The sequence below is a fragment of the Arvicola amphibius genome, chromosome X (assembly GCF_903992535.2).
Source record: "Arvicola amphibius chromosome X, mArvAmp1.2, whole genome shotgun sequence".
In the NCBI taxonomy this organism is placed as follows: domain Eukaryota; kingdom Metazoa; phylum Chordata; class Mammalia; order Rodentia; family Cricetidae; genus Arvicola; species Arvicola amphibius.
In genome coordinates this window covers 99,023,613-99,031,654 of record NC_052065.1, presented here as the reverse complement: position 1 = coordinate 99,031,654, position 8,042 = coordinate 99,023,613, and positions in this window count along the sequence as shown.

Sequence of the window (8,042 nt, the reverse complement as noted above, 5' to 3'; positions counted from 1 at the left end):
CCAAAGGGTGTAATAGTAACATGCACACCTTGGCAACCTATCCAATAGATTTCTGATTGAATTTAAGACTCATTAAGCAAAACAGAATTCATGCTTAGTACTGGAAATGTACCTAACATGCCATCATGGATCTTGGAGGAGATCCTATAACCAACACTTTAGTAAAGAAGTAAAATCCCTAATTGCATTCTAAATATTTGTCCTTATGCCTACAGATCATATAGTCCTCTGAACTCAGCAAAGAAACTTTTCTTTGAGGAAATAATTTTTACCAATAAACTTCTCATGTTTCTAATGCTACCTTCATGTTTTCTTCTCAAGAAATCAGACTAATAAACAACACCTTAAGTGTTCCTCCTCCTAGTCGATTTCTTATTAATTCCCTTGCTGCTTTTCAAATAATTACTACAACCTGTAACTACTTATTACTTGGACACTCATTTATTATTCTACCAATACATTGTGAACTCTATGGAGAAATTTTCCCTAAACTTGACCATCCCATTCCCGCATGTTCTCTTCCTCCCTCCCCTTCTCCTCTATCTTCTTGCCCCCTCACCCCTGCCATGCTCCCAATTTCTTCTTTTTTCAGGAGAACTTGTCTGTTTTCCCTTCCCTGGGGAATCTATGTATATATATTTCAGGGTTCTCCTTGTTACCTAGCTTCACCGGGATTGTGAACTATAAGCTTATTATCTTTTGCTTTACGTCTAATATCCAGTTATGAGTAAGTGCATATCATGTCTGTCTTTCTAGTCTAGGTTACCTCACTCAGGATGTTATTTTTCCTAGTTCCATCCATTTGCCTTTTGATTAGTTTGGATAAGGGTTTGTCTATTTTGATTTTCTCGAAGAACCAGTTCTTTGTGTTATTCATTCTTCATTTCTATAATATTCATTCTATTGCTTGCTTTGTTTTTATTTTATTGATTTCAGCTCGCAATTTGGTTATTCCTTTTGTCTACTCCTCCTTGGTGAATCTGCATCTTTTTGTTCTAGAGCTTTCAGGTGTGCTGTTAAGTGTGTGTGAGATTTCCCCACTTTCTTTATGTGGCACTTAGTGCTATGAACTTTCCTCTTAGTACTGCTTTTATAATGTCCCATAGGGTTGGGTATCTTATGCCTTCATTTTCGTTGAATTCTAAGAATTCTTTATTTCCTTTTCTTTATTTCTTTGACCCAGGGGAGATTCAATTGAGCATTGTTCAATTTCCATGATTTTGTAGGCTTTCTGAGAGTAGTGTTGTTGTTGAATTCTAACTTTAAGCCACAGTGATCTGATAAGATCCAGGGGGTTATTCTAACTTTTTGTGTCTGTTGGGTTTTACATTGTTACCGAGTATGTGGTCAGTTGTAGAGAAGGTTCTATAAGGTGCTGAGCGGAAGGTATATTCTTTTGCATTTGAGTGAAAAGTTCTATAAGTGTCTGTTAAGGCAATTTGAGTCATGACATCTGTTAATTCTCTTATTTCTCTGTTTCTGTTTTGCAGACCTGTGCATTGGTGAGAGTGGGGTTCTGAATTATCCTATGGTGTAGGAGGTTATTCTGTCTATGTGTTGCTTTCATAGGTTGGCCTTTTGATAGGGAAGAGCTTAGGTAGGCATAGAGAAAAAGAACTGAATGCTGGGAGGAAAAACGCAGATGGAGAGAGCCACCATGAAGTCACCAAGTCAGACATGTTGAATCTTTCCCGGTAAGCCACAACCTTGTGGTGATACATAGATTGGTGAAAATAGGTTAGATCAGGATGTGAGAGTTGGCCAAGAAGAGGCTAGATATAATAGGCCAGGCAGTAATTGAATTAATAAAATTTTTGTGTGATTATTTTGGCTATAAGCTAGCCAGGTGGCGGGACGCAGCCCACCACTCCACCTACTACAATCTTAATAGTGTATGGATTTTGATGTGTGATTTACTTATGTTGGTGCTCTTGTTTTGGGAGTATAGATGTTCATCTTGATAGATTTTTCCAGTGATGAGTCTGAAGTGACCTTTTCCATCCCTTTTGATTGATTTTAGTTTTGAAATCTATTTTGTTAGATATTAGGATAGCTATACCTGCTTGTTTCCTAGGTCCATTTAATTGGAAAATCTTTTTTGAACTCTTTACTCTGAGGTAATATCTGTCTTTGAGGTTGAGGTGTATTTATTTTATGCATAATAAAGATGGCTCATTTTTCTGTATCCATTCTGTTGACCTGTGTCCTTTTACAGGTGAATTGAGTCTATTAATATTAAGAGATATCAATAACCAGTAATTGTTAATTCCTGTTATCTTTAGGTGGTAGTGTTTGTGTGTTTCCCTTCTTTGGGGTTGGTGTGAGGTGTGAGGTTATCTGTTGCCTGTGTTTTCATGTTTGCAGCTACATTCCTTGGGTTGCAGTTTTTCTTATAGTAATTTCTGTAAGGTTGCATATATTAATAGGTACTGTATATTAATAAGTGTTTTATCATGGAGTATTTTGTTTTCTATGCCTGTGGTGATTGAAAGCTTTGCAGGGTATAGTAGTCTGGGCTTGCATCCATGGTCTCTTAGTGTCTACAACACATCTTGCTAGGACCTTCTGGCTTTCACAATTTCCTTTGAGAAGCTGGGAGTAATTCTGTCAGTTCTGTCTTTATATGTTACTTGGCCTTTTTCCTTTGTAATTATTATTATTCTTTCTTTATTCTGTATGTTTAGTGTTTTGATTATTTTATGGGGAGGGAACTTTTTTTGGTCCAGTCTATTTGGTGTTCTGTAAGCTTCTTATACTTTCATAGGCATATCCTTCTTTAGGTTGGAAAAGTTTTCTTCTATGATTTTGTTATATCTTGAATTTTCTTTAAGATAAATTTTAGTACTCTTTTAGTAATTCTAGAAATAAAATTTTAAAATGAACTTTACAAGGCTTTTCAAAACTTTTTGACATCTTCAATGTATTATATAGAAAAATTATTCAGCGATTTCCCCATTGCTATTTGGTTTGGAAGTTTTCTTCATGTATAAAATCTGAGCTCTTCATAGGCTACAGTCATGTGAGATACATTGGTAAGAAGTTTGTATCAGTAGATTCATGTTGGTTCACTACTGTTTTAAATAGCTACAGTTAAATAAAGAATATGTTGTCTTTGACACAATTTCATTTTATGTAACCCAGGTTGGTTCCATAATGGTAACAGGTAAGATCTCTTCTGTGTTCCTTTCTTCCATTTTCTTCTAAGAATAATCACCTAACTAGAATACAGTTTTATATTAATAATGACATAATCAGAAGAGGTGATAAGCTATCTTGTGGTGGAACATGTATACCTAATTTGTTTTAGGTATACTTGTATCACAGTGATCAAAATATCCCATATTATCAAGTCCACTTTTAGGTGTCAGAGAGTATATGATCCCTTCTGCATAAAACCTGTTATGTTACACTGAGGGTAAAATGTATATCACATAATCGGGTCTTATGTTTCATTTTCCCCCAATGAACAAGATAACCATTTAAATGATTCTGCATGTAGGAATCATAACACCTAACCATGCAGTACTTCTCAATGAAGGTTCTATTTTAACTCTTCCTGTAGAAACTCAAACTATATACTGCCTGATTTGACATTTTTGGATCACACTCACTAACTATGGTAAACAACTTGAAAACCTTCTCCAAATAACCCTTTTATAGTCAATAATGATTTTAGGATTAAATATGCTCATGTGCTTTTACTAAATGAGTGAATTTTGACAGAAAGTAGAGCAACTCACAGTTCTCAGTCTTAAAAGGACAATAGCATTTTAAACATACATATAGTTACCATTATGTGGGCCAAATAGGTTATACTTAGGAGTGTGTGTGTGTGTGTGTGTGTGTGTGTGTGTGTGTGTGTGTGAATGCAATACCAATTGGTGATTTCAAAACTGTCATTAATTTGAAGTAGAATGGGGAGGTTTCTGGAATTACTTGGAGGAAGAAAGGGAAGGAAGAAATGTCTAAAGGGAGGGGAGCAGAGAAAAATGTAGAGCTCAATAAAATCAATAAAAAGTAAAAAGAATGGAAAAATGTAATCTCAAAATTAAAACAAAAATTTAAAAAGATATTAGCAGTAAAAAACTCTAAGCCCCATTTTACAGTTAATAGTTAATGAAGTGAAATATATGATATTGAAACAATGAAAATGAACTATATGAATACCAGCATGCATTTGTCATGCCACCTTCATGTCATCCTGGGAATGTAAGGCTCTGTTTCCTTGCTTTAATATGACAGTAATAGGCTAATAATGTGAAAGCAAGTGAGTAGATTGGATTTTGAGGACTGAATATTATGTCACATTAATGGTGTTTGATCCAACTGGGGTTGTTAGTTAAGAAGAATAATGATCACCTTTAGAACAGAGAATTGAAGCTTGAAGAGGAGAGCCTAATTAGAGCTTCATTTGATCATTAGACAAAGAATTGCTGAGTACCTGATATGAAATAGGTGTCATATTGAGCCTTTTCAAATAAAAATAGACATATTATGTGTTGCTTAGAAAGCAAATCTAGAAATATTGTATGAGATGGCAAGCAAATGGCTTTTGGCTTAACTTAAGAAGACAGAGATATAATTAGCAGGGAATATAGAACAAAGAAGTCGATGAGTCTCAAAAGTCACTGAAGACCCCACATTTAGACACATTTAGATTTTCAGAGAGCAAGAAATGAATCCTATTCATCTTTGAGATTCTGGTGAATGCATACACAGATGTGCATTGAGTGGATCAATAAGACTTTGTTGAAGATGTAAACATATCAAGTAGATGATTGAGATTGCTTATTCTCAGAACAAGGAGTGTCATGGGGTCAGTCTCTGCTTCTCTCATCAGTTTCCTCACACAGTATATAAAAGATGGGTATTCATCCAGAGAAGTTCAAGAATAATATGGAAGAAAAAATAATTTTACCCAAGAATGGGCAGATGATTATATGGAAAGGTATATAAGTGGCACTGAACTTTCTAAGGAGCTAGCTGTATGGAGCTGAGAGTATGCATTTGGCTCATCATCCCTTTCTGTCCAACATCTGGGATACTAGGAAAAGCAGAAAGATGAGTTTTCTAAATAAATTCTGATAATTCTTTATTTCCTCCATTATTTTGACTAAAGAAAGCAATTTGTTTCTTCTCATTAATTTATTTCAAGCAAAACAAAACAACTCAAATAGTTGAATAATACTGGAGAAATGAGTCATTTACAAGCTATGTTAAATTTTGGTTAATCAAGATTTTATCTGAGGAGAGAAGATACTTATTGATGAGAAATTAACGGTTGCCAGTTAAAAATCATGCTAGGATAACTCATGTCTCTCCAAGAAAAATCTCTTGGTGCCATATCATAAATCACATAAATTAGTGTATATATGATATGCATTTTAATAACAATCCAGAAAATCCATGTGAAGCAAAAAGAATATCTTGCCAAATGAATAGGTTATCAACAGGTAAGTTTATGCTTGGGTCACCAATTATACTGAAATTAAATGATATGTCCTAAGTGCCCAACGTCTTCTCAATTTTTGCACATTGAATTAGCTTTGATATTACACTATGACATGGGCAACTAAAAAGCAGATAGCATGTTTCTTATTTCTGAATATGATGAGATAAATTCTGGCATCGAAATTTGTTTTTCTAATGAGAATAAAGAGAACTGAATACATTAAATTAGCCACATGGTGCATAATGGTGTTTTAGTTGATTATATAACATGAGGTACTGGTATTCTCTTAAGACTATAATACCTAGTAGCAATGTACCCGTCTTAGCTTGGATAGACATTTTTTTATCATTCTTGAACACTAAAAAAATCCTACCTTCCCTAATAATATGTTTCTAAAATTTATCCCTATCATTAAACAGTACTCAATTATAACTATCTTTTCACATTAGACAACGAATTACATGAGGAAATTAAATTAGATGCATTCCTAGATGCCATTGGTTTCCTATCTAAAACCATATTCTACTCTCTAAAGTCGTAGTGAAGACTTCAAGCAGAGCTAGAAGACTATGTCTGTGAATTGAGGAAAGAGAAATTAGGGAAACTGAGAAGCCAGAGAAATGAGAACTACCTAAGCAAAGAAGTCTAGATGAAAGCTAATTGAAAACACAACAAAAAATAATTGGAGACCTGATTTGTGAAAGGTCTCCAATTATTTCATTTACTAGAGAAAAATTCACAGTTTCTTTTGATGGTGCCTGTCAGTGCTGTGTGAGCAGAGAGCAAATATAAAAAAATATATTAAAAGGAAAACTTGTGCAGTAAAATGTCCATAGGGGCTTTGAAAGATCTTACTTGGCAGTAAGATGATTCAATAGTGGTCTATATTTATGCAAATATGGAAAAGATGAAATAAATTAGCAAATAAAAATATCTTGCTTATATCTGAAAAGTTTTGTTACAGTCTTGCATATATGACACTTAACTCTTCAACAAGATACAAATTCTTCTTATATGTACATAAAAGAATTATCCCCAATACTTCATATAATTGGTCATGAAACAATTACTTTTACACTAAAAAGTGAAATTATATTGAAATACTTCCATTGACTTGAAGGGACAGAAACTAGAAAACATTAGCATCAAGAACTTAGTAAAATTCACAAACATGACAATTTTTAAATATCTTTTAAAAGTTGGATAAATGGAGAAGTTATGAATAAAAATGAAAAATACTTTGAAGATGATTAAATTGATACACATTTTTCTGGAGATAGTAGAACATGTTCATAATTCCAGCATTCAGGAAGTTGGTGAAGCAGAATCCCAAGTACACAGCTGTTCAGGGCTACACAGAGAAACTCTCCTGTTTTCTAAAAAATCATATATTAAAATTCATGAGAAAAAATAACTCTACTCTCATGCAGGACTGTATATGCTAATAATAAAAATAAGTTATATTTGCTTGGATATGATACCAAAAGTATAGGCAACAACAAACAAATGATCTGTGTTATGTACAAAATGGAAAATATCTATGTATCAATATAGCCTAAGAAGTTATTTGCAAGCCACTCATCTGATAAAAGCTTAAAATAGAAATGTACAATGAACAACCTACAGCTAAACAGCCACAAGAAACACAAACAACTTGGTTAAGAGCAGCTAAAGAGTTTAAATAAGCGTTTCTTCAAACTCATGCATAACTACTTAAGATGCAAATGAAATCCACATAAGATACCACCCATCAGAAGGAATACACTTAAAGCGAAAGTGAAGTGTAGTGTTGAAGACATGAGTACACTGAAACACTCAGTCAGTGCTGATAGAAAATCAATATGGCAGTTATCCACAAAAGCATATCAGAATTACCATGACAACCTGAAATTCTCTTTGGACGCAAAAGGTGTTAAAATAACTGGAACACAAATGTCTGCAGCAGTATTTTTTCATTTATCATCCTGCAGTAGGGACAGAAAAATATTAATTGAATCCATTAATTTGCTAATGTGATATATTCATAGAAAGGGATATATTATTTCTACATTAAGAGATGTGAAGTTTTTCATATTTTCCCCATCATATCACCTGTGTCCTGCTAAAAAGGGAGAAGGGAAAATACTACATAATGAGACAGAGCAGGGATAGATAACGCTGATTTTTGAAAAAAGCAATAGGGAATCATATTATGTTATATCTACATAAAATTATATCTAAAACATATGAGTGTATGCACATGTACACACCCCCTATATATATGTATATGACGTATATGTAGCAAAGTTATGCCACTTGGAATGATAATGCTTCTGCCAAAAGTCATAAACTAACAGAATCAGGTGTGAGAACCTCCTCTTGATGGTAATGGCAGAAAAAGAGTCTCTCTAAACAATATAGATGATTGTTGTTACTCTTGGTTACCTCCTATAAGTTGAAGACATAACCCCATTGCTGAAGTTATCATACATGTTTGGTATAAGTCTCAGATGATTTTACCTGGATCTAACCCCAAATCTCCCACCTCTATAAAAACTAGCTTTTATGTTGCCACAATGTGTAATGCAAACCAAGTTAAAGACAATAATAG